The sequence below is a fragment of the Anastrepha ludens genome, chromosome X (assembly GCF_028408465.1).
Source record: "Anastrepha ludens isolate Willacy chromosome X, idAnaLude1.1, whole genome shotgun sequence".
In the NCBI taxonomy this organism is placed as follows: domain Eukaryota; kingdom Metazoa; phylum Arthropoda; class Insecta; order Diptera; family Tephritidae; genus Anastrepha; species Anastrepha ludens.
Window position 1 is genome coordinate 99452162 of NC_071503.1, and position 27915 is coordinate 99480076.

The window sequence follows — 27915 nt, forward strand, 5'->3', positions numbered from 1 at the left end:
GAGTTGCTTGCATCTGTCAAGTCTAATTTTCTTCAAGCGAATTGTCGAAAGATGACCAGTTGAGCGACGGAAGGCCTTCATGTGGAGATCATCTCTAATTAGTCTTGACGTGGATCTAGTCTATACATTCATTTCCCTTGTCATGGTTTTCTGCTCTCTAAGGGGATTTTTGCGAGTTTTGTCTCGACATTTATGGGTGTACTGGTTCGAACCACGCGAGGACGACCATTTCTTTTTCTGTCTGTCACTTTAGACGTTTTGGAAAAACGATGGATCTTGCTGTAAACAAACATTTTCGAACTATTAAGTTTTTTCAGCAATTCGGAAATCTCATTTACACTTTTACATACTTATGTAATGCAATCACTAGAATGCGATTTTCCTTAGCCCCCCCTCCATTGTTAACAACCGAAATTTGCCACGAAACTGTGCATAATTTATGAGTAGACAATGCGTATGAACAAATGCAAAAATAACGTAACTTCTTTCTGCGAATTTGTTCTCGCCGTAGTATTGTAAAATTTGTCACAGAATTTATGGCAAGACTAAGTACTCGTACAATATATACATATCTTTTTGGGGGAAGCATATGCATCTACATATTTGAACAATTAGCTTAACTTTTTTAGTGCGAGAATCCCTACTCGTATAGAGTTCATTTACAGGACAACTGTGTTTTTTAAACTTTCAAATTTTCTTTAGTATCTTTCTTCTCCAAAAACTTCACGTAAAGCCTTCATAGATATTTTTAAGGCTTAAATGTGAAGACTTGCCAGACACTTCAAAACAATAATAAAACCATTTGACCTGTCTATTTGGAAGCATTATACTGTTGATGCATGCAAAATTTGGTTCAGAAGTGTAAATAGAATATATATATGTCAAATTAATCTTCATACAATTTTTTATATCAAAATAAAATAGGTTAACTCGAGCCTCGTTATTCATCTCCGTGCTGTTTTTTGTTTCAACCCTCTTCTGCTAGTATTATATGCATATAAAATGTGTCTGAAAATATAGTAAGCTATTGGCGGTTTCTGCGCTTTTTAGAGGGTCAATTATTACCAAGGCTCACCTGTTCATAATTGACGTTTTCGTTATACTGTATGCTACTTCTCCCTTCTGTTCATAGGCACTCTTTTCTTTTTTATTTAATTTGAAAAAGGTTGTAATGTAAAGTTACCATCTCCTCCACTATCAGATGCATTGCTATTAAAAAGTGGAAATTCCACCGTTTTAACCACCACCAATACTATTTATTAAACATATAGCAGTAAGAGTTCTAGCGACCACTTGTTACATGACGCAAACGTTTTGTATATTAGCATGTGTGCGTGCTAAAAATTAGGAAGGGGAAATGCAATGTAACCAAATGTGTATATGCTTTTGTACATCTTGGATCGACACCTGTAGATTTTCCTCATCTTTGCATTTTGTCTACTTTCTGACTCTCATGTGAAAATAAGGCAAGTGTTCTGCCATCTGTTGCTATTACAAATGTTTTATTTTACGGACGGTTTCCCATAAAGAGGAAGGGAAAACAAAAAAGGTTATTGTCCTGTTCAAATAGACTTATCATTTACTCATTATAAGTAGGTTAGGTAGTGCTGGCTGATCTGTAAAAAGATCTCACTTAGACATCTAGGATCCATTGTATTGCCAGTGCTAATATTATAAGTAATTTATATGTTTATTAAACTTATTATAAACGTATACTATATAACATTTATTTTCAAACATTTTCAAAGCCAAGAAGGTTTTTATATGGTAATGCAGATTTGAAACCTTTATATTCTGAGGCTTGTATTACCGCAGCTTTAAAACACTGCAGGGAAGACCTGGACGGGTGATAATATAACGGGTGTTGAGAACTATCGATATCGATAACTATGGTTTGACAGTTGAGAATGGCAAACTGTGTTGACATTTCTGTTCAGTAAGGTAAGCAAGTCATCATGAATAGCCTAACGCCGGAACAACGCTTTAATATTGTGGAAATTTACTTTAAATAAAATAAATCTGTTCGCGAAATTCATAGAGCTGCCGTGAATGGCGAGCGCTATCGAGCCATGCTAACTGAATTTTTGTTTCCAAAAATTAATCAGCTAAACATCAACGGCATTTGGTTCCAACAAGACGGCACAACTTGCCATAGAGCGCGCATAAGAATCATTGTAATGCAATATTCAATCCACCATGGACGCCATACGGCCAGATTTATTGGAAAAAGTAGTCAAGCGTTGGACTGACCGAATGAACTATGTAGCTCGTAACCGCGGCGGACATGTGTCGGATATCATATTCAAAAAATAAATACCAAGTTATCTACCAGATTACATAATATATTAATAAAAAACATTCCCACAATATTTCTCTTTTGTTTCTGATATTTGGTCAACATTAGTTTCTTTTACCCGATCCAATTTGGTAGTGCAAATTTGCAGATGTATTCTTGTACTCTTCTAATGTAATGTATTCTTTTGAATGTGAATCGAGAAATTTCGTTTATTTATATTATTTAATATAGGGTCTGTCAAGTACAAATTTACTTTTTAAATTCAAATTCAAATTCAACAACAATTTTAAATGGAAGAACATTTTTATTTGCTAAAATATGTAGTAGATAATCTAAAATTTATGAATGATAAATAGTGTTTTCCGAATTTATCCAGCGTACATGCTTAACAAGCATGCTTAACGAAATTTTCGAAGTAGATATAAAGGGGTTCTATCTCGAAAATTGCGCGTCTAACGTTATCTTTCAGAACTATACTTGTTTGGGATTAATCACATAAACTCTTTTTTTGAAATGAGTTCATAAAAAATAGTCTAAAAACGTTAAAACAGACGAAATTTACGGCCCAAGAGTTTCGATTGAACCAAGTTACCACAAGTGGACTTCCCATTTTCATTGTTTTCAAAGATATTTATAAAAAACTTCAAATAATTTCTTTTGTTTTAATATTCCACATTTCTATAAATGGACTAAAAATTAGAAAATAATTTTCCCTAGACCTGTATTTAAATGTGATATTAATATGGATATTCTCCAACAATATTTATTTAATGTGCTGGATAAAATTATGTGAACATTTAGATAAGAAAGGATATTTATTCAAAAGAATTGAAAATACTGTATTGACTGATCATAGACGTTAGGCAGCGTAGAACGATGTGTGTCGACTACACCTATCGTTGCCTCTTTATTTTAGGATATTTATTCAATACAGTTCATATGTGGTATATTACATTTTTTTCCATTTTCATTTTCTGCTTTTTAGACTTGTCTAAACATTTACCCACTTCACAAGTTTATAAATATTTACGTATTTGCTTCTCCAATTCACAAAAAATATCAGCAGCAATCAATTTGAACACTTACAGTTGGCAACAATAAAGAGCTTAAAGCGAAAGCTAGAGTCGTTGCGTACCATATTTCAATGCGCCGTAATAGCAGAGAATGTTAATGCAATGAGAAGGAGCAAATGTTAAATGAGCTTTTTTCGAGTACAAATTTGTAGATTCAAACTAAGGTAATTTCAAATTCAACTTTGCTCACGAGTGGGGAATTGCAGATATTTACCACGCGAGTGACGCGAGTGGAGGGTTTCTATATTTACTTAGCACGCTAGGACAGGAATTCAGATATTTTCTGCGTTTACCAAACTACTGAGGAAGTTCATAAGATTTTTCGGCACACTACTAAGGAAATCGAAGCGAATAAATTTGCGATTAAGAAGGCCGCGCGACAGTTAGTTTGTGGTGCAGAAGCTAAAGTCGGCGGAATTATTCGTTTTGTTTTTTGGCACGTATTTAATTCAGGTTCAAGTCCTGAAGTCATATTTTTTTTCTTGCACATTTTTTTTTTACAATTCAAACCAGGAAAGTTTAGTAAAATTTTTGAGTTTATTTTAATTAAAATTTCTTTAAAATACTGTTTATTTTGTATTTTATAAATGGAAATTTCTTTTCGGTATAAAATAGTTCATACTGGATATGACCTGATTTTTATATAAATCAATCAAAACAGAAAATATGTACATATGTCTATAATCTATTTCATCAAATCCAAATTATATTGATGAGAAAATATCATTCTAATATCCGTCCAGAAAGCCAAACGCGCATACACACATACATACACATGCTTATAATTACGCATACAAGCTTTCAACTAACGCAGAATGTGTACATATGTATAAAACTGCGAATCGAATAATTGACTGATTTAGAAAAGTTCATTAGTAATTATAGTTTAGCGCAATCGTGAAAGACGTGTCGTGTATGCAGTAAATCGTCCCATATTTGACTCAGGTTCAAGTCCTGTACACAGTTTTTTGTTCGATATTTTTATTTCATTTTTTATATTTGGTTTAATTAGAATTGATTTAAAATAGTGTATTCAGGTTTTTCTAATACCTGTTATTTAGAAATTTATTTTCTATACAACATTATTCATACTTCATTTGAATTAATTTATATGTGAAACAGCCATAAAGGCAATCATATGAATATGCATTCCTATATTTAATCTCTTCAGTCAAATCTGAACTACTTACATACACATATTGATGAGAAAATATTCTAATATCCATGGATGCATCCAGAAAGCCAAACGCGCATACACGCATATGTATACAAATATATACAAACCTTCAACGAACGCAAAATGTATGCATATAAAAAACAACAACTGCGACCGTCTTCTTGTCCGTCAGTGAAAAGATGGGATATGTATACCCTATGAGCAAAAAGAACCGAGAAGGTGATGTTGACTGTTTCCTTCGATTGCCAAGGCATAGTACACCATGAGTACCTTCCATCGGGCCAGACAGTCAATAGAGAATATTATTTATCCGTTTTGAAACCTTAGAGAGATGCTGTGTGTTGCAAACCGCCGGAAATGTGAGCAAACAATTCTCAGATTTTGCATCATGATAACGCGCCATCGCACTGATCAAAGAGAATACAAATCGGCCTGCCGGGGGTGTTTGGAAGACTGGGTTAAACGTTGGCACATGTGTGTTGCTTCAGACGGGTCATATTTTGAAGGAGATAATATAAATTTGCCTTAAATTTAACTCTGTTTTGTTTAATTTAAACATTCCCGGTACTTTCTGATCATAAGGTACATATATGTGGCTTTGCGGACAGCAATGTGTGATTCGCTGGAAGTCGCATTAACTCGCGACTGTCGCACAGTTAGAAGACATATTTACATACATATAAGGGTGCATACATACATACGGAGGAGCGGCCACTCGACATGACAAAAATTTAAGATTTATCAAATATTGGCAAATAATTCCACGCGAAATATTCCAATATTGACTATTTTCGAATGGTCGCGAAAATTGGCATATGGCGGGTCGTTTTATGAATGAAATTGAAATATGAGCTCGAACTTATGAATGAACTTTTTGTTTTTGTTCTAAATTGTTCAGCGCCGTCGCTGATAGAATCATGGCCGCTGCGACTGCGTCTACGAATGTATTTTGTTTTTGTAGTCGCTAGGCTTAGATTTTAGCTTTGGGCGACATGCGCATGTGAGGTATGTGTTTTTGTTGTGTTCTAGAACATTTTAGAATGTGTGGTGGCAAAGCGGCCATCCCGTTGCGCTTGATGTTGCTTTTGCGTCTATCAAAGTATTGTGTTTTTGTAAGTACATATAATATTAGGAATATCGACTGGTGAAAGACAAAAGTACACGGGAGCAAGAAGGGAGCGCTGTGCTCGCGCATATGTATATGCATGAATGTATGAACGTGCATGGATGTAGTAACATATGAATACAATTATTTTGTAGGAAGTTTAGAAGGCAAGTAGGTATACTTGTATATGTATGTCTATATGCTAGGACATAAAGTGGGTATATATACATACATAGAGCAGAATTGTTTTTGCACTTGTTAGGAAGAAACTCGTTCACTAGTGCGTATGTGTATTTGATTTCTTGTAAGAATGTGATGTGGTATGACATGTGTACATACATAAGTCAAGGTTATTTGGGCATACTTGCATATGTGATATGATGTTCTTGCGCTTGTGCATTATTGTTTTTCATATACAAATGTACATACATACATATGTATGTAAATGCTGTCGAATACATAAACTATAAATTGACATACAATATAAAATAAGTGTTGATTTATCTTAAACCGTTCTTTTTTTCTGAATGCAAATACCTCCTTTTGACATGTACATACATATTATGTACTTATGTATATTATCATATACCCTCATTTATTTACATATAAAGTATACGTTCATTTTTGAATGTATGTAATGAAAAACTTCATGAATTACTTTCAGTACTTTATTAAAATTTATTCGCGTCGCGCGCATGCACAAAACCTTTTGTTCACAACGCAGGCGCAGAAATAAACGCTCTGCGTATTTATCCTCCCCACGTGACTCGCCATCAATTCTCGGTGCAAATTTTTTTTTTTTTGTTTTTAAATTTTTTTTTTTTAATGTAATCGTAAAAAAATTTGTAATAAATTTTATGTATCCGCTTATCATTTCAAAAGTAACAAAATGGTAAAAAAATAAGCAGTCGAAGAAATAAACGCACCGCCTATTTTTCCTCGCCACATGTTAGACTCGAGTTCAATTCCCGGCGCAAACTTTTTTCTATAAATTTTTTTTTTTTTAAATCGTTTTTTTTTAATGTAATTGAAAAAAAAATTATGTAATAAATTTTACGTATTCGCTTATTATTTCAAAAATACGAAAATAGTAAAAATTTAATTGGTTTAATGTCGAGGTGAGAAATGTGTTGTGTGTTGAGGTGAAAGATGTGTGGTGTTTCTAATTTTTGTGTGGGCAGAAGTCAGTGAGTCAGTGATAAACTCGGTGTGCTAAATTCCCTTACTTCAAATCTCAATTGTACTAAAAAAAGCTCACAGTAACATTTGCACCTTCTCATTGCATTAACATTCTCTGGTAATAGTGATGCAGCAGTAGTAAACATCGTCGAAAAATTAGAAAATTGTTTTTACACCCTGCGCCACTATAAAACATCTAACCATCATCTTCAATCTTTTTATAAAAGTGAATCATTTATATCTTTTAGACAAGCGATGTGATATAATAGTGGTAAGTAAAAACATATGTAGTAATATATATTCTTTTATTGGCAATATTTCAGCATAAAAACCACAATCCTTGAAGAAGAAACAAAAATTTTACTGATATCTTATAAGAAAAACAAACAATTTTCTAACTTCTCATAATTCTGGAACGAAAAATTTAAAAAGTGTTATGTCAAAAGCATTATATTTATATACAGTCTGTCAAACAGAATCGTGACCGCCACGACTTGGAAACAATTTGACTAATTCGATTCTAACTAACTACATTGTATGGGCTTATAATATTTATTATACGCAATCGGTATAGTAATGTATAGTCACCACCATTAGCTAAAATGGCTTCACATCTTCAAGTAATCATATCATTATATAAATTAGTATATTTTTTTATTATATGTTAATCACTATTAAACAGGCGTTTATTTATAAAATATAATATTATATTATGAAGTGCAATGTAGTTATAAGCTCATTTTATGATTTTAATTGCTCTAGTACGTTCGCTAATCATTCGAAATCGAATATGCAAATAAAGAAGACGAAGTGCAAGAACACCATTTTCCAGATCGTGCGGACTTTAAGTGTAAAAACCAATTCAATTTTGCTAGCTTATTGCAATCTGAAAATTAATTCAGATTAAAATGTGAGTGACATTTTTTGCGTAACTTTCCATGGAAGGACCTTTGTGTAACAGAATCGGGAGATGCGCCAAAAATGCAAATCAATTTACAACAATTAAAAAATAATAGGCCAAAAATACGCTGTTAACATATCTCGAAGGAAAGTTGCCCAATGATACCACCACACCGTAATGCGCACCAAACAGTAAAATGTAAAGCTGGAATACCGTACCTAGCATTCCAGGCGTTATGGCATTCAGTGCTTTTTTCAGCTATAAGCCACAACTGCGCGAAAGGCTAATAAAGAGTCAAAATTAATAGGATACAAGATTGCGCCAAAGTGCATCTATTCAAGAAGGTGGCTCTTGAGCAACCATAACATTTACATATACATATATTTTTTTTGTCGAAAAGATTCTTAATATCAAAATTTCCATGAGAATGTAAATAACCAAACAAAAAAGCAGGTCACTAAACTTGAATAGCTCCATCCCTAGACCATTTCGTCAGCGCAGAAAAAAGAATGAAAAGAAAATTGAGTAATTGAAAAGAGTAAAGAAAAATTGTATGGAGGCTTTATTAACACGTGGCATTTGATATTTACTCTTTTGCTTAATTTAAAAATCACAATATTTATTGAATTTTCACAAAAAAATAACACACAAAAGACGCTATTCAAGTCATACGAATTAATTCATAAGCACAGATTCGGACCAGTGTGGTCACTATGGTATACCAGTTTTGTAGCGAATATACCCCTTTTTTTTTGCTAAATTGCTTTTTTACCACATCTACCACCATAAACTTCAAATCTACCACATTTTAAAATCTCCAATATTTTCCTAAAATGAGTATGTTTAATGTTTTTAAAGACTGACTGGAAGAGCGTAAAAATATGTATCATATAAAATAAGCGATCATAATTCTTCTGCCGAATCCCCTATTTTGTGGCAACAGAAGTTATTCTCACAATTTGGCTTCGTATGGCCACTTCTAGTAATTTATCACTTTTGCCAAAAACGCCAACACAGGCGACAGCAGACGGTATGATGGCCATTAGAAAATGAATCAAATAAAGATAATCATTTAGTTAATTAGCGAATCCACTACTTAGAACTGTTTTTGAAAATTAACAAAATACTGACTTCTAAAAGTTTTCAACGAAAACAAAAATCTTTCACAATGTACAAAATATAAAGGTGACACCTGCCGAAAACCGCTATCTCATTTTCTGCGATTTTGACAACCGATGACTCAGTGCTGTGAATACACAAACAAAATAAAAGAAGTTACTTGTTCGTGAATATTTAGTGAATGGAGTTGTGAATATTGTTATTATAGATATATGATTTTTAAATTAAACAAATTGTGAAAGCATGAATTATAACAATACCTTCAAATGCAGTTCTTTGCCGATGACGCCACGGCAAGAAAGTGTGTGTGTTTGTAGGTATATAATTTTTTTGTTTTTTGCAGTTTCTATTGCTTTTGCTTATGTAGGCTACATACGATGAGCATGTGCGCGAGCCCCTCGCAGAGGAGGTGGTGTTGTGCGCGAACATTACATTGAAAACAAAAACTATCACATTTTGTGTTGATGCTTGAGGCGGAAAAAAATGAGATTGAGCCAGAAATTAATAGCGCAGTTAGTTAGGTGCCTAAAAAACGAGCCAGCATTATGGCAAATAAAAAATGAGATATATAAAAAAATCGAAAAAACCAGAACTTGTGGTAGGGTTAAATGGCTTTAGTGCAGGAATTCTACTACTACTAACCCGAAGGACTGGGGTGAAATATTTGTCAAGAGTTTTGTCGTTTGGCGTAATCGCGTATCGCATTAATGTATTTTTTTAACTGTTGCAGGCGTTACCAATTCGTAAATGTATAAGTAGTAGTCTCCATATCCATACGCAACAAAAAAACAATAATTTCTAGAATCCGACAATTCAATTTACACGGTATATTTCTTCTTCTTCTATTAGCCAATCATTTACCCAACCTAGAATCCGACAATTCAAGACGATTTAATAGCTTTACACGTTATCTTTCTTCTTTTTCTATTGGCCAATCATTTACCCATACTTTTCTGCGTTTTGCTTTTCGTTTTGCAATCACATTATCCGCATTTTTGCTATCATCTTTACGCTATTCCCACATGAGCCGCTCGCAGTCTGTAGCAGACAACAGTGAGCATGTTCGCGAGCATGTCCGTCCACTGACAGCAAATTTTAATCTTGTGTTATATCATTCTTGGTATTCTAATTTCATTAGTAATTTCAGTATAAATAGCGATTCCATCGCCGAATGTATCGAAGCATTAATATTTTCAAGTGTATGATCTTAACAAACCCGCCGTTAATAACCCATTTGTCATTTTTACGTACAGAGAGATATTCGACACATGCTTTAATCTACCTTATTACATACCAAGAAAAGATGTTTGCGACGAATTTCAACAGTTTGAAGAGCAATTGCATAAAAGTCACTTGGAAGAAAAAACATTTACGGCAGTTTATGCATCATCACCCGAAAATTGAAAAAATTGTGGAAAATTTCAGCGAATCTAGACTACAATTGAAAACTTTTTGCGAATCGCTGAGTCTCCACCAATTGTTTTTAATTCGGCTGCTTAAAACGGATATTTACCCAGCGTCAAGTCAGAATTTTTACAAATGAACGATTTTGATTTTAAATGTTTTCGATATATAATAGGACTATGAATAAGTTCGTGCGGTTTTTTTTCGAAATTTGAAACTTTATTGACGTAAAATGGTTACAAATTTAATATTCAAAATATTGTCCATCGCTTACTACTACTTTTTCCCATCTTTCTGGCAATTCACGGATTCCCTTTGTGAAAAATTCGGTCGGTTTTGCCGCAATCCACGAATCGATCCATTTTTTGACTTCATCGTAATTACGGAAGTGCTGGTCAGCCAGGCCATGTTGCATCGATCGGAAGAGATAGTAATCGGATGGCGCAAGGTCTGGACTATACGGCGGGTGGGGTAGGACATCCCATTTGAGCGTTTCTAAGTATGTTTTGACCACTTGTGCAACATGTGGCCGAGCATTGTCATGTTGCAAAATAACTTTGTCGTGTCTATCGGCGTATTGCGGCCGTTTTTCTCGCAGTGCTCGGCTCAAACGCATCAATTGTCGTCGGTAGACATCCCCCGTAATCGTTTCATTCGGTTTCAGTAGCTCATAATACACAACACCCAGCTGGTCCCACCAGATACACAGCATAACCTTCAGGCCATGAATATTCTGCGCCGACGTCGATGTTGAAGCATGGCCAGGGTATCCATACGTTGCCCGACGTTTTGGATTGTCGTAATGGACCCACTTTTCATCGCCAGTCACAATTCGATGCAAAAAACCCTTTCTTTTGTGCCGTTGAAGCAGTTGTTCGCATGCCATAAAACGGCGTTCAACGTCTCTTGGCTTCAATTCATACGGCACCCAATGGCCTACCTTTCGGATCATTCCCATGGCTTTTAAACGTTTGGAAATGGTTGATTGATCAACTCCCAAAGTTTTTGCAACCTCTTCTTGCGTTTGAGCCGGATCTTGATCGAGCAATTCCTCCAATTCGGTATCCATGAACTTTGGCGGCGCACCCTCGCGTTCTTCGTCTTCCAAGCCAAAATCACCACTTTTAAAGCGTGCAAACCACTTCTGGCACGTTCGCTCAGATAGAGCATGCTCACCATAAACTTCCACCAAGATACGATGACTTTCGGCTGCTTTTTTCTTCATATTAAAATAATGAAGAAGAATTCCCCGCAAAAACACATTATTTGGCACGAAATTCGACATTTTCAAGTGTGGTAAAAATATTGTTGTTTACGCTTCAAATAAAAAACTTATACTGACGTTTGTGCCTTACGACAGTAGCTCTCCAATGAATGTTTGGAAATGTGGATCGATGGAATAATAATCAAGTTACGCCATCTGTTGTAAAACCGCACGAACTTATGCATAGTCCTATTATATACATATATAATTGGCGCGTACACCCTTTTTGGGTGTTTGGCCGAGCTCTTCCTCCTATTTGCACTGTGCTTCTTGATGTTGTTCCACAAATGGGGGGACGTACAGTTTCAAGCCGACTCCGAAGGGCAGATATTTTCATAAAGAGCTTTTTCATGGCAGAAATACACTCGGATGTTTTCCATTGCCTGCCGAGGGGCGACCGCTATTAGAAAAATGTTTTTCTTAATTTTGGTGATTCCCCGAGATTCGAACCTACGTTCTATCTGTGAATTCCGAATGGTAATCACGCACCAACCCATTCAGCTACGGCGGCCGATAAGTACAGAAATTTTGAATTTGAGAAAAGTACGATTTTCAAGTGTAAGTCTTCAATCTTCCAGTTGTTATCAATTGGCCAAAAATGGACTCTGTCGCTTGGTGTAAAAAAATGTTTCAGCGATTTAGCAGAGGTGGTTCTAAGCACCTCTATCACATCGTAACGGAAACAAAACAGCAATTGACAGCATGGGTATTCCAGTCCCAGCTTAATCCAACAAAAGTTGTTGAAGAAGTTGAAGAGCTTGTTGAAGCCTTTAAACAACTCGTTTCGAAGGTATCCACTTCCAAAGAGAATATTTAAAGAAACAATAAAGCCATTTTTGTTATTATTTTACAATGACAAAAGAGTTCCGAGGAAAACTCGTAACAACTTGTAACCGAAATTATATACAGTGGTCACATAATTTATTCGTACACCCCGCGTAGTACGTAAAAAATTTTAGCTTTGCGCAAAATATTTGCTGTGACAATATACATATTTCTTTAAGGTCACTATAAGAATGTTACATTCCGAAAGAATTGCCTTAAACAAAACTCCCGTTATTTCAACTCCCACTGATGGGTTCCAAGGAAAGCAGGCAGATGTAGCAAAATGCCGCAACACATTTATCCGTACACTTGACATTGTTGCTACAAAAGTATCAGTAAAACTCGTTTGTGCTTTTACTAATAATGCTGAAAACGAAATAAGATTGGTTTTTCTTAGTTTGTATAGCAGATTCATTTTCAGTTGCTCGTAATATCTCGATTGAAAGTGACAAAATGGGACAAAGTGCGGATTTACCATTAGAAATGCGTAAAATTGGAGAATTAGAAAAAGAAATCGGCAAAACAATTGGCAAATCGTATTCTATGGAACAAAGTGTTATTGCTAATTACGTTAATACTGATAAATTCGAAGCTAATGACCTCCACCAAGCCGAAAGGCGAAAAATATTGACTCCACGTGAGGAACGCAAAAAAATAGAGTCCAAAAATCCAAAAATAACCCCCACGTTACTATGCCGAAATATTCAAGAGTCTTTAGATAAAAAAGTAAGCCCACAAACAGTCCGTAATTGTCTGCATAACGCTGGTTATCATAGCAGAGTGACACGCCGCAAGCCCTACATTTCAGATATCAACAGAAAGAAGAGATTGGTGTGCCAACCTGTTTTTGGGAAAACGTCATATTCATTAGTCGAAATTTAATGTTTTCGGGACAGATGGCCCTCCAAAAGTTTGGCGAAAAGAAAATACAGAACAGATTGAAAAAAAAAAAAGTATTCCTACCGTTAAGCATGGACGAGGAAATGCTATGGTTTGGGGGTGCATAGTTGCATCTAGAATGGGAAAAATGGTTTTTATTGATGATAAAATGGTCAAACATCTGTATTTAAATATATTGAAGAATAATTTGCATGATAGTGCCCTTGGACTGGATGCTAAAGGGTTCTTGTTTCAACAAGACAATGACCCAAACACTCATTCTATCTCGTGCAAGAATGGCTTATTTACCACAGTAAGCAGCTTAAAACTCCACCTCAATCACCTGATCTGAATCCAATTGAGCATGTCTGGGAGCTCTTAGAAAGGAGAATCAGAAAGCACAAAATAACATCAAAGACGTCACTAAAGGCAGATTTAAGTGTTGAGTGGGAGAAAATTGCAGCTAACGAAACCCAGTTATTGGTTAAAATTATGCATCGACGTTTAGAAACAGTTATTAAAGCTAAAGGCGGCGCAACAAATTAAAATATTCTTTATGTACGAATAATATATATATTATATATAAAATTGTGGCTTATTTCGTTATAACCTTAAGTTCTGTAATTCCAGAACTGAATTTGGAAGCTTTTGTTCCTTAAATATTGAATAAAAATGTTATTTTTACGAATATATTTAAACTTTGTTCTTTTGTATAAATCGTGTTAAGTTCCAGGTGTACATATATGTTTATAAACTGTGAGTGTACGAATAAATTGAGTGATAACTGTATAAAAATGATCCGGTTGACTTGGTTAGAGGCAATAATTTTTATGGGATGAAATTGTTGGTAAAGCAACCGTATTTGATCTAGTAACTCAAGGTTTTCTGATATTTCAAGTTAAGAAAATAAACATGCATGAAAGTATTATTCCACCTAACGGTAATTCGCAGCAGTAACACTTCAACAGCTGTACTACTGTGCTTGATTTATTGGTTCACCTTAATAGAGGCACTAACTAAATAAGAAAATAATATTTATAAATACAGGAAATTTGTTTTTGTTTCATTTATTATTAATTAATAATTGGTGCTGTCACTTAATTCATAGTATAAGTTACGTAAATACTATGAGGAAGGAATTTGTACAAATGCTCCAGATAACCTGATGAAAGATCTTATTGATATGTAAAAATATTTCACGAGTCTCAAGAAAAGATGATTCCACCTTTCCTCCTTTCTTAAGTCATGGAAACAGTAAATGTTACATTTTCCATTCACCGGGATCGTTATTTCTAACAGAACTCCAAGCTATACATGTTTAGTTTCGAGCAAAACTCATCCTTAACCTGAATTATTAGAAAACCTTGAGTTACTGGATCAAATACGGTTGCTATTCCCTAAAACTGCCATAACACGAAGTCCAAAATTATTTATAGGTACACCCTTAATGCGATAATATTTTTAAAACTAAAAATATTGAACATTACTTTGTTTTTTGTTTCGTTTGAAAAAAAAATCTGTACATCTAAAACCACTCATTACATAGATGATGGGCGTAGAGAAACGCTATTGAGTATGTAGATTCTAGAAAATTGTGTGCTGAAACACAACTAGAGATAAGCAAATGCCCTTTGGCACATGTGCTTGTACTAACTAATATAGCACTTTTCCTTTTAATTCTTAAACTCCGGAGAGACTGTCATTGACATTGCCACTGTGTCTAAGGCAGACAACTTAGTAATGTATTCACATAGACTACCCATTTTGCCGTGGGAGTATTTCTTAGTATTGAAATGAATAAAGCTTTCCGCTTCATGAAAAATGCAAGCCTACAAAAAACATGTAAGCGGGTGGGAAAATACATAACAAAGCTCCCATTCAAAACAAACAAAGTGTAGCAGTTAAGACGGTAGACACACGACAATTCAAGTGAAATCGCGAAAATCAGTTCAAGGTCAGGTACGGAAATAGATGTTTAAAAAGGTATACACATGCATTTTGTCAAGAATGACTTTTGACACAGAAAATAAATTAAATTTTTCGACTTCATTAGCAAAAAATAGCACTCTTTATTTATCTTTGAGTTCTTTTTTGTACAGATTCATATTTATTCACAGCATTTAAAGGGAATTAATAAAAAAAAACTTCAAATTCCTTGGAATAACAACAACTACAGCAACAAAAACAAATAACACACTATTTTGACACTGGTAATAAACTGTTTTTTTTTTTGCGGCCGCCGTAGCCGAATGGGTTGGTGCGTGATTACCATTCGGAATTCACAGAGAGGTCGTTGGTTCGAATCTCGGTGAAAGCAAAATTAATAAAAACATTTTTCTAATAGCGGTCGCCCCTCGGCAGGCAATGACAAACCTCCGAGTGTATTTCTGCCATGAAAAAGCTCCTCATAAAAATATCTGCCGTTCGGAGTCGGCTTGAAACTGTAGGTCCCTCCATTTGTGAAACAACATCAAGACGCACACCACAAATAGGAGGAGGAGCTCGGCCAAACACCTAACAGAAGTGTACGCGCCAATTATTTATTTATTTTTTTTTAATAAACTGTTTTTACATTTTGCTTTTTCAATTTCATTAGAATGTGTTACGCGACTAACTTCGATTTACCGTTATCTCCGCTTTGGAATGATCACTTTGATGCTTTCGCTTATAATAAACTTAAATTATATAATGAACAAATAATTAAATAAAAACTTCTCTACGTTCGCCCTATTTCGACTATGAAATTAACACCTAATACATGTAATTATAATTATCCTTATGCAAATGATTCCAAGCAGTTTTCTGTCTAATCTTCAAATCCAAGGCAATGTACATAGTAAGATATTTAATGTGCCAACAATAGGTATTGAACTCAGGGCAACCGAATATCAGAAACACAAAACCTCTCGGCTTCGTCGGCCGCCGGCAAGCGTCTATCAGATATTATAATTAATTTACGGAAAGCGAGGATGTTCCCATCGCAACCTCTCCAGCTTCGAACTCGCTCACTGCAAGAGTATCATAATCCAAAAAATCAAAATATCTATAAAAACGGTTTAAAATTTTTGAATTTACTATGCAAAAGTCTCTGCTGCATGCATATACCATATGTACATATGTAATATAGTTACGACACAACACCAAACGTGATAGAATATAAGATTGCGCCTTCCGAATTCGCTGTGCCGTCAGAATCCATTCATAAGCAAACAAAAGGAAGAGGAATTACTTGTTTGAGAAGAGGAAGAATAGGTGAACGCAAGAGAAACTACCAAACACAAGAACACATTTTCACACACACACATTTTCTTGCCGCCCCGGCATCTTCCGCATAAAAACGCAAACAACTGTATTTGGAAGCTTTATCTCAATTTGTACTTTCACAATTTAACACACGGCACTTCGTTTTCATTACTTTGTTGAGTTTGAATCTCACAAATCACAATATTGCCAAGCCATTCACTGAATTCCGAAAATCACGAAAAAAAATGTAATTATTTTGGGAAGACACCACCTTTAATATTCGATTCACCAATTATTTGTTTCATATATTTATTATATTCTGTAGTCTGTAAAATTGCAATTCATTAGACTAAATAAACGATTTTACTTAGGTGCTCCATTGTGCTCAATTCGAACCGGTAATAAAAACTTGATTAGCTCATTTTGTGATATTGGTTTCCAATCAAATTATATATTATAATTGGAGCTTACATCCTTTTTGGTTGTTTGGCCTTTATCTTCCAATTTGGTGCGCCTTGGCGCCTTCCAGCAAATGAAGGGGCCTACAGTTTTATACTTCCTCTCATAAAAGCTTTTTCATGTCTCCGAGCTTTTTCATAGTAGAAAAAACCTTTTCTATCATTTGGTGTATCATGACAATAGTGTATTTCAATATAACCGATACTAACTGTATAAGTAAATATTTATGCAATAGAAATTAGCTCCTTTTTTTTTTTAAATGTCGTATAATTTTCCTACGTAAAAATAAAATACTGCAAATCCGCTAAAGTTTCTAATGTTTTCTGTGTCAGAAAAAAGGAACCGCGATTATTCATATAAAAGATATAAATTTAAAATTTTTTTACATGAAAGTATGTATGTACAAAACTACGAGTCGCAATTACTTAATAAGCCGTGTAGTCTCCATCGTTATCGGGTATAGCCTGGCATCTTCTTCATGCCTTGAACCAGCTTTTCTGCGTAGCTCGTCTACAGCAGAACTAGTTTTTGCGAACTTGAGGGACGAGTTGCTTTAAATCATGGACTGGCTTTCCGGCAAGATGCGTTTTCATATTTCCCCACACATTTTCAATAGGGTTGCCGTCTGGGGACTGGGAAGGCCAGTCCAATACTGTGACGCCATTTTCTTATTTTATTGTTTCTCAATGTGTTTTTCTGAGGGCAGTGGTTTTGATGATGTGGGACCGTTAGATATGTTCGTCTACTTCAGTCGACGTTCGATGGTGTTGATACTCCCATCTTTTCCCTTTTTAGCAAGAACTGATGGTGCTTGGCGTAGTCACAAAGAAGGGTCCCGCTTAAAAAGTTGGACGATCACTTTATACTACCTTTTTTTCCTCACTCGCTTCAAGCTGCGCTCGGAAAAGTCATCAACATTTTCGTACACCTTATACCGCTGATTCCACATCACAACAAACTTTTTTGATTTTTTAATTACTTTTGCAGCCGGCCCTTTCGAATGCGTGCATAAAAATACCGCCTCAAAACGCTTCGCGTACTTCTCACTCATTTTTGTTTGATTGCGTTTACGGGAAAGTTTCGAACGACACTAACCTGAGTTAGCACTAGCGACGTATCCCTTGAGTAGGACTATTATGCAGCAAAAAGCAGAACAAAATATATCTTGAAGTTACAAGAGAAACACCGGTTCTTTTCTTCTGACACAGACTGTATATTAAAAAAAGAAAAAAAAACATGATAACTCTGTTATAAACAAAGAAAAATTATTCGAATTCGGTACAATGTACCGTAAGGTCTCTTTTTATGCGGATTATTTTTATGCGATTTTTAAGTTGTGCGGTTTGTATTTCATTGTTTGGAAGCCCGCGTATAGAGTCTCCAAAAATCGTGGAACCAGTACAACGTTTATGAATGTAAAGGACAGTTAGATCTACCTTAATTCATCACATCTAGATGTCCGTAATTTATTTTTACAGTGAGATTTTACAATTCGGGGTTTCTTCTTCACTGAAAGATTAGTTCGAGAAAGTCTTCAACTTTGCAGTAAATTAGAAAGTCATTTTCTTATTAACGGCCCAAATTCTGTACGAGCCTCATAAAAAATTAGTAGGATCATCATCGTAAAGTTTAATTATTGATTACATTTTCAGAGCTACACAGAACGAGAATGAAGTTTGTGAAAAACCATTGCCTTGCCGCAAACATCTATTGCAGAGACAGTCTCTTATAAAAAAAAAATTAATTAAGTTTGAATACAACTTTATTTTAAGCTTTTATATGAATTTCTTTCAGACATTGAAAATAATTTAATCAGCTTATTTCTTTTAATTTCTACAAACTTTTTTATGCGGTTTTAAGTTAATTTTAATTTGTTGTTTTGGTTTTATGCGACTTTGGAAAATTACGGAAGGTATCCCTACGGCGGCTGCCGTAGCCGAATGGGTTGGTGCGTGATTACCATTCGGAATTCACAGGGAGAACGTCGGTTCGAATCTCGGTGAAAACACCAAAATTAAGAAAAAAAATTTGCTAATAGCGGTCGCCCCTCGGCAGGCAATGGCAAACCTCCGAGTGTATTTCTGCCATGAAAAAGCTCCTCATAAAAATATCTGCCGTTTGGAGTCGGCTTGAAACTGTAGGTCCCTCCATTTGGGGAACAACATCAAGACGCACACCACAAATAGGAGGAGGAGCTCGGCCAAACACCCAAAAAAGGGTGTACGCGCCAATTATATAACGGGTGACCGACGAGAATCTGACGTTTTTGGGATGGCTAGTACTCTGCCGGTGAGAGGAGTAGGGAGGCGAATTACAAGCCAGTAATCTCGCCATTCGATGCCGTTTCAGTAGCAATGGCGCGGTGGACGGTTGAACATCGCATGTTTGCGTATGACGCATTTGTGCAGAATGGCGGGTCTGTTATTACCGTGCAGCGACTTTTTCGTGTGCGTTTCAATCGTGGGCGTCGTGGAACCGTTCCAAGCCGCAACACGATTCTCAGTTGGGTTCATAATCTACGAACAACAGGATCTATTGTGAAAAAGAAGCCACCAGGTCCGACTAAGACAGCAAGAACACCAGACAACTTCGAGCGTGTGAGAGCCGCGCTGACTCGTAGCCCTGGGCGCTCTGCACGTAAACACGCGCGCAAATTAAGAATGAGCCGTGAATCTCTGCGAACAATTTTACAGAAAGACTTAAAATTTCACCCTTACAAGATGTGTGTTGCTCAGAAGCTTGAGGAAAGAGATTATGCGCAGCGGCAGGAGTTTGCTTTTCGAATGCAAGTGCTTTTGGAAGACAATGAGAATGCAGTTATTATAAACTGCATTCAGGAGGATAGGCACCACTTACCCGACGTAATTTTTCACAAATAATATACATCTTCAAATGGCATGTCATGACAAAGAATTTTGTGTATTAAAATAAAATATTTCATTTAAAATAACTGTGTACTGTTCATTTCAAAAACGTCAGATTCCCATCGGTCACCCTGTATATATATATATCCCTACTTCTTCAAGGCAAGTAAATTTCGTAACGTGTCCCTCCTTTTTCAAGGCAGGTACAGTCTTTTTTAATGCGAGTTTTTATATGCGGTTTTTTGTAGAACATGTCCACCACATAAAATGAGAACTCACAGTACATGTATTGCTCCCCACCACGTTTAGATTCGACATATAGAAGCTCCAAGCGAAACTTGTATATCCACCTCGATATTTGGTTTTACATTAAATAGGGAGGATTAGTATTGCAATAAAAACTAATTGGTTTTATTTAATTTGTATACTGTGTAATGCATTAAACGTCAAAAGCTAAATTTGAAATGGTCCTTTATTTATTAAAATAAAAACAAATTATTTAACAAGTGGCAATTTTCAATGCAAAAGCCAAACTCTATTAAAATAAAAACAAATTATTTAACGAGTGGCAATTTTCAATGCAAAAGCCAAACTCTATTAAAATAAAAACAAATTATTTAACAAGTGGCAATTTTCAGTGCAAAAGCCAAACTCGTACAGTGTTAATTTATGAGGCAACATTAGTTGCTATCACACCTAAGTTCACGTTGTTTTAAAAGTGGAGTTTGGGGAAGTTCCAAATATTAAATATTGTGTCATTTGTTGATAAAGGATAACAAAAAAGTAAAATGGGCAGACAAAGAGGACAAACCAGTGTTGAAGTGCGAAAATTAGTAATTCATTATTACGAAAACCAAAAATCGCCTTGGGAAATATCTGATATTGTAAATCGAAGCCGATTGACCGTACAGTACATTATAAAACGGTAAAAAGAGCAAAAAGAGTTAGAAATAGATTTAAAGTTGCAAATAACAACATTTTCTCTCCACGTGATGAACAATATATTCTACGGCAAGTCAAAAAGGATCATTTTGAAGTGCACCGAAACTCGCAACAATCGCCGAAAAGGATTTGGAGAAGAAATTTTACCCACAGACATTTAGAAATATACTCTATTAGGCTGATTTCAACGGTAGAAGAGCAAGAAATAAGCCCCTTATCAACGAACGTAATCGTAAAGCAAGACTGTGGTTTGCCAAGGAACATCAATCAAAAGATTTATCATTTTAGCGGAACGTTCTATTCACCTTTTCGGTCCAGATGGCAGACCCTATGTATGTATGGTGAAGATCAAATGAAGCGATGGTGGGTAAGTAATGGTGTGGGGTAAATTTCTGCATCTGGCCCAGAGAATTGCATTTTATTGAGGGTATTATAAATCAGACTGTGTATTTTAACATTTTAAAAGAAAATTTGCCACTTTATAGAAGTACTTGGTCTAGTGGAAGATTTGCACTTTTATCAGGACAATGACCCAAAGCATAAGGCGTATAATGTGCGATCGTGGTTGCTATATATTTAATAATGCGCATGTCATACATTCACCGGCCCAGAGCCCAGATTTAAACCCCATTAAGAACTTGTGGAGTTATCCCGATGAGAAAGTTCGCCAACTAGTATAAGTTCAAAGGACGACATGAAGGGGGTCCTTCAAGACGAATGGCAAAAAATTGAGGGCAACTTTTGTACAAAGCTTGTTAAAAGTGTGCCAAATAGTTTACAAATGGTTAGCAAAAACAGAGGCATGCATACGAAAGATTTATATTTATGTAACTTTATATAATGTACGAGTTCTACTTTTGCATTAAATTACATGAATTTTATTTTTTGACTTAAAATGTAATTGAATTAAAAATTTGAGTTTGATTATATTGTTTTTGTTTGATACCACTGTAGTAATAAAATATGCTATAACTTTTTTGAACCGTGTGTTTTACTTATGATTTATGAGAAGATTTTTTTTTGAGCTGTATGAGTTTCGCTTGTGGCTACTGTAAATATTATTGAGATCGGATAAAAAGCTCGCCCACTACTTTTTTAACTCTGTATGAGGACATTCATAACTCTGTTATAAACAAAGAAAAATTACTCGAATTTGGTACAATGCACATGTAGCATCTCGTTTAGATTGGACATAAATATTATTGAGATCGGATAAAAACCTTACCCTCTTTTTCCGCGTTGAAACTAAATTTTCGTCCGTCAGACTGATATTGCAATTGTCTTTGAGTATATTTGATACAAAAATTAACATCCAAGCAAATTTAAATTTTAGTTAAATGTGCGCGAGCTATAAAATTCGGTACGGACCTTCCTTAAAATTGAAAACTTATCTGTAAAATATGTAATGTGTGGATATTTTTGTTTGAAGTACATGTTCTCTATTAATAGCATTAAAGAAAGCGCGAATAGATCAGTCATTAGTCAACTTTAGCCATATCGTAATTTTTAAAACTATTTATTTATTTATTGAAATGGAATGTAGTTATAAATAATTATACTACACGTAAAGTTTAACATCACTGGCTACAAGACATTCGGCTGTTTTCCAAAGGTGGATCTCCCTAATGTTCAAGGAATTACAAATGTATGTGCATTTATATGTCAATTAAGTAAAATAATGTGCAACAATTTAAAAATTTCACGTTACCAGTCTTTAAAAATAAAAATATACCAAAATATGTAGCTTTATTTCTTAATAGTAATATTATTTTCATAAAATGAAGCCATTTGTGCAAATACTGTCTTTCCTTTCACGAATGGCCTAATTTTAGCGAATGTTCTAATTTTAAGAAAATTTGCATAAATGTAAAGACAGATCATATCCGAAAAACTGTTAGAGTAAGAGAATATAGATTAAACTTTTTGTTAAAAAAAACTCTACGTCGTTTTATTTAATTGAATTTCGAACTTCAAATCATGCAAATTATTATACAATAAATCTCATAATTTTTTCAGTTCATAACTGTTATATCCACTCAAAGAGTTTTTACAAGATTGTACTAAATTATTATACAATAAATCTCATAAATATTTCAGTTGATAACTGTTTTATCCACTCAAAGAGTTTTTGAAAGATTGTACTAAATTTGGCTTCATACAATTTTTTTTTGTTTTTGTTGCGGTAGATCGAGAAGTTTTGTTTTGCTTACCAGCAAATATTTCACAACATTTTGAAGCTATGCATTGGTTAGTTTAAGTTATTGGATTTAAATTTCACTTCTATATGCATCATTTCTGTGTTACTATGTACGAGAAATAAAATAAAATTATAATTTAAATAAACTCTTGTGCTGAATGAGTTTTTTATTATATACTAATCCAAACGTTTAATTATATTAGATTGGATTTTAAATTGTTATAAGATTTTGTTTATATTGTTACACATATCACACCTTAAATTCGATAAATACTGAATTTTTTAATGCGGTTCGCGATTGAGGTACGCATACAATTATATTAGTTAATAACTTTTTTGTGACACTTTAACGGTTTTTCTGCGCTGATTATTGCGCGCTTAACTGGTGCAGAGTATCACAAAATGAGCATTCTAATTTAACGTATATAATTTTGTTATATCTACATACACACTTTAAAGCCTCGTATAGTTTAGTGTTCTTAAGAGAAAATTCTGCATTCCGTGCCATCCGCAAACACGAAGATCTCGAGTTAAACTACCTTTGTAACAAAAATCATCATACCTGGTGTAGAGCAGAACAACACACAGTGGAGTTGAGTTTCGTTACGCTTCGTTCACTCCGTTCGATCGTTAGTTTTCGGCCGTGCTTTTGTTTATTCATTTGCCTCGTTTCGTTTCGTTTTTACTAGGATCCGTGGCCAGTGGTTGGATATTTTTGCGTCTTCTGCGATCGAAGGCAATATGCGTCGTTGTGTGGCATTATTCATTTCGATTGGTGTTGAGCGCCCTTCTACTAGCAAGCCAGCGTAAATGAATACAAGTGTTAGTAGAAACTAACTCTCATTAACATAGTATTTGAGCATGTACAAGCATATACGCGTTAATACCTACAGTTTTGCGCAAAAGCCAAAGAACTTCATATGCACATTTTTGGGATTGAATTTTATTTTGAATTCTTAAATCAAATAGCTCTTTTCACAGAAGTGATGTATCTTTTTTAACTTACCGGTTGTGACAGCCTAAAGTACTCGAAATTGATGTAGAAAAACAGTAGGGGGAGTCGATTTGGCCTTGTCTGTATATCCATCCCTCCGTGCACACGATAACTCAAAAACAACAGTAAAAAAGTTGAAAAAATAAAGTAATAAGAGTTATATACAACTTATTGCTATGATTTTTTTTAAGTTCATCTATAAACCTTTAAGAGCAAAATAATATATTACATTACATATTTTGTGCTCATATAATTAAGTCATCTGGAAAATAATACATATTTTGATCAACTCCATACCTTGCCTGCTAATATTTTGTAGGAAGCCCCATATGCCGTATAACTCTATAACCCTCGCACAATGCTTACTTGAACGTGGTGAACGTTTCACTAGGTCTTTCAACATTTCCAAGCACATTAAATTTGGACTCGTCACTCCAGAAAATTTATTTCCATTAGGTTTACGTCGAGCTATAGGTTCATTCATACAATTCTCTTGAAGTCGTCTCTAGACAATTAGGGCGGATAAATATATTTACTTCATAATTCGTTTCCATTTGTTCTTGCTCCTTTTTTATGAAAATATTGGATTACATTATCAACTTTTTCTCTAAAAAATGCCAAAACTTCCGTTCGCTACCGTTTTAAGTTTTGGAATAAGTCCCATATGATCTTATTTTTTCTGGGATCAGTGCTTCTATTGCTGTTGTTGTTGTAACAGTTTCATAAACCCTGCCAGTACGGCGTAGTCTCCTGTCATCATCGTCTATTTCATCCAACGATAGGCTCAGAAAACATGCTCCTGTTTTTACCCATTCATTAATAATTATAAAATTCTTCTTCGAAAGTTAAAACTATAAGTGCAAAAAGCCAATTTACTGTTTTCAAAGAGGATGACTTACTAATGTGAGATGTGTAGATCTTTCGAAAAACAAACTCACTTTATCATAAAAGTACGTTCACATATGCAGTTATTGGCAATAAATCCATTAATCTAAATAAATAAAATTAATCTACCCGTTCACATACGGCAGATAAGCTGCAAAATTGGCAATCAGCTGTCAAGAGTGTTTTGAAAGGTTGTTCTAATGAGGTTACAAACAATTTTATATATTATTATAATAAGCGATAACCAGCCAAAGAGTCAAGACTGTTTTGATAGGTTTGAAAAATAATGGAAGGAAGTAATACAGGGTTCCCAATATTCGACGGACCCATCTGGCAACCCTGTATCTTTTGACAGAGATGTTAGATCGCTTAATGACATACCGCGTTGGAAGAGTCAGTCCAAGGAGATGTTTACCATGGAACAGTACACGCCACGCGAGCGCTCCCAAACTGTTGAAATTTACATTCAACAAAAGAAGTCAATTGTGAAAACTCAACGTGCGTATAAAAAAATTAAATAATGTGAAAAGCGCTCCTTCTAAGAACACCATTAAACGTTTGTACGAAAGGTTTTCGACTGGTGATGCTCTTTCTAATCCAAAGAGGCCAAATCAAAACCGACCAAGGTGTCGCCAAGGACATCCAAAAATCGCCGCTCTCAGCAGTTGGGCATTGCTCGGACCACTTTACAACGGATTATCCGCATTTATTTGCATTTATTCCCGTATAAGATTCAATTGACGCAAAGATTGTGGCCTGCGGACAAGCCTCGTCGATTGGAATGGGCGCAAAGAGTCATCGAAATCCGTCGGGTCCATCGAATATGGGCAACCCTGCTACAAATTTTAGCAAATGGGCTGGGTACCGTCTATTTTCGAAACAAATATGGTTTGTTTGAAGTTGAAACATATGCAGGGTAGTTTTCGCTGATCTTAGGTTTCCCCATCCTTTTTACCATAGAAAAGTACTCTTTAAGGAAAAATACTCTCTAAAAATTTTCAACAAATCTTTATCGTCGTGGTGTTTCATTGACGCATGGAAACTCTCTTTCATTACGCCCTTTTTTAAGAGTGGCAATGAAATTATAGGCCTATCTCTAAGCTGTCAACTATTTCCAAAATTTTTGAGCACGCGGTCTATGCAAAGCTGAGTTTTGCCGTTAAATCTTTAATTTGCCCTAACCAGCATGGGTTTATTGCTAACAGATCTACAGTATCTAATCTGGCTGTTTTTAGTGAATACTGCATTGATTCTTTCTCCGCTGGCTTCCAGGTCAACTGTATTTACACCGACTTTTCGAAAGCCTTCGACAAAGTTTCTCATAGAATCTTAGTTAAAAAATTAGCTAGTCTTGGCTTTCATTCTACATTTCTGCAATGGATAAACTCTTATTTGAGCAATAGACGCTGTGTTGTAACAATCGATGGTATTTCATCTACCTCCTTTGCTGCCACCTCAGGTGTTCCGCAAGGAAGTATCTTGGGACAAGTATCTAATGACATCAAAAGTTGTTTCACATTTGCTAAATTTTTGCTTTATGCTGATGACCTTAAGATCTTCTCAGCGATCAAGACGCAAGAGGATGCCATTAAACTTCAAGCCGATATGAATAGGCTGTACTTGTGGTGCCAGAATTCACGACTTTCGCTGAACTTATCTAAGTGCTTCCAAATATCTTACTCGAAAACATCTAACATTTTGTGCACTAAGTACAGGATCTCGGCATGTGTCCTGCAGTATGTTAGCGAGTTTAACACGTTTCCTGTCCGCTGAGCCACATATGGTTCAGTAAACGTGCGCTTGATAAGCACTGATACGTTCCTGAGCCATATGTGCGTCAGGGGGTATATGAACCACATGTGTTTCATGAACGTGCAGAAGCAAAAATGTCGCTCTACGCTCATGGATCATATGTGTTTCAGGTAGAAATACCCTACATCCGTTTTTTTTGTTGTTAATTATTATTATTACTAAAGCTATCCTATGACTACAAAAAAACTAATTATTCAAAAAACCCTGTTGGACTTGTCGGTCAATCTTGCATTTTTTTATTGGGACAGGGAACGTGTTAAGGACCTTGGCGTCATCTTCGATAACAAATTCTCTTTTAATAGCCATATAAATAATATTACTTCTAAATCTTTTTCGATGTTGGGCTTCGTCAGACGAAACGCCACTAAGTTCTCTGATCCTTATACCATTAAGTTACTCTATACATCTTTTGTTAGATCTCATTTAGAATATGCTGCTTTTATTTGGAGACCTTGTAGTCGGCAAGCTATCAATAGAATCGAACGTGTGCAAAAAGTATTTCTCAAATATGCTCTTCGGTCCCTGAATTTTATTGATCCCATGCCATCATATTCTGCTCGTCTCATGCTTATGAGTCTCAAGTCCTTAGAGATTCGTAGGTCTATACTGTGTCTGTCTTTTACTCATAATATTATTACTGGAGTAATTGATTGTCCCTACTTGTTGGAAAGGATTCGATTTAATGTTCCCCAGCGATCTCTTAGGAACTTCTACCCTTATTATGGGGGAAACTTTAAAACTACGTATGCCAGTAATGCTCCCATTACCCGTGCTTTACGGGAATTAAATGCCGTTCATAATGATGTTCTTCTTGATTTCTCGCTTTCAAAAACAGCATTTTTAAATCTTTTGAGTTCTATATTATAGTTAGTTAGTAGCTAGTATAGTTTTCAAATACATGTAATATATTTGTAGTTTAATCTAAGCAACTTTTGTATCATAGTCTATAAGGATTGTAATTTATAGACTTAAATAAATAAATAAATAAAAATACTTAGGTTCTAGTCAAAATATGTTTATATGGACGTGTGTAAATAAATTTTCCCGAATGAACGAAAGCTCACCGTTACGTACTTGCACGTACATTTGCAGCTCTCTTAAACGAACATCGGTAACAGAGTTCCAGACAGATTTCATTTGATGCTTTCATTATCATTCAGTGAAAAATGTTCGTTTTATTCGCCAGCCATACTATACCACAAATAAATGTACGAAATAAATCATCGAGATCAGCATGGGACGACATTATATTTTGCGACGAGACAAAGATAATGCTGTATTACAGTGTTCCAATATT

General features: G+C 35.0%; 1 protein-coding gene across 1 annotated transcript in view; it reads right to left on the reverse strand.

Moving 5' to 3' along the window:
• LOC128870418 (uncharacterized) overlaps positions 1-23463 on the reverse strand; it is a 75350-nt gene extending 51887 nt beyond the window's left edge. Inside the window, exon 1 of the mRNA XM_054113033.1 lies at positions 23376-23463. The gene's annotated coding sequence lies outside the window, so the exon portion shown is untranslated. The remainder of the gene's footprint in view (positions 1-23375) is intronic.
• Positions 23464-27915: the final 4452 nt, after the last annotated feature.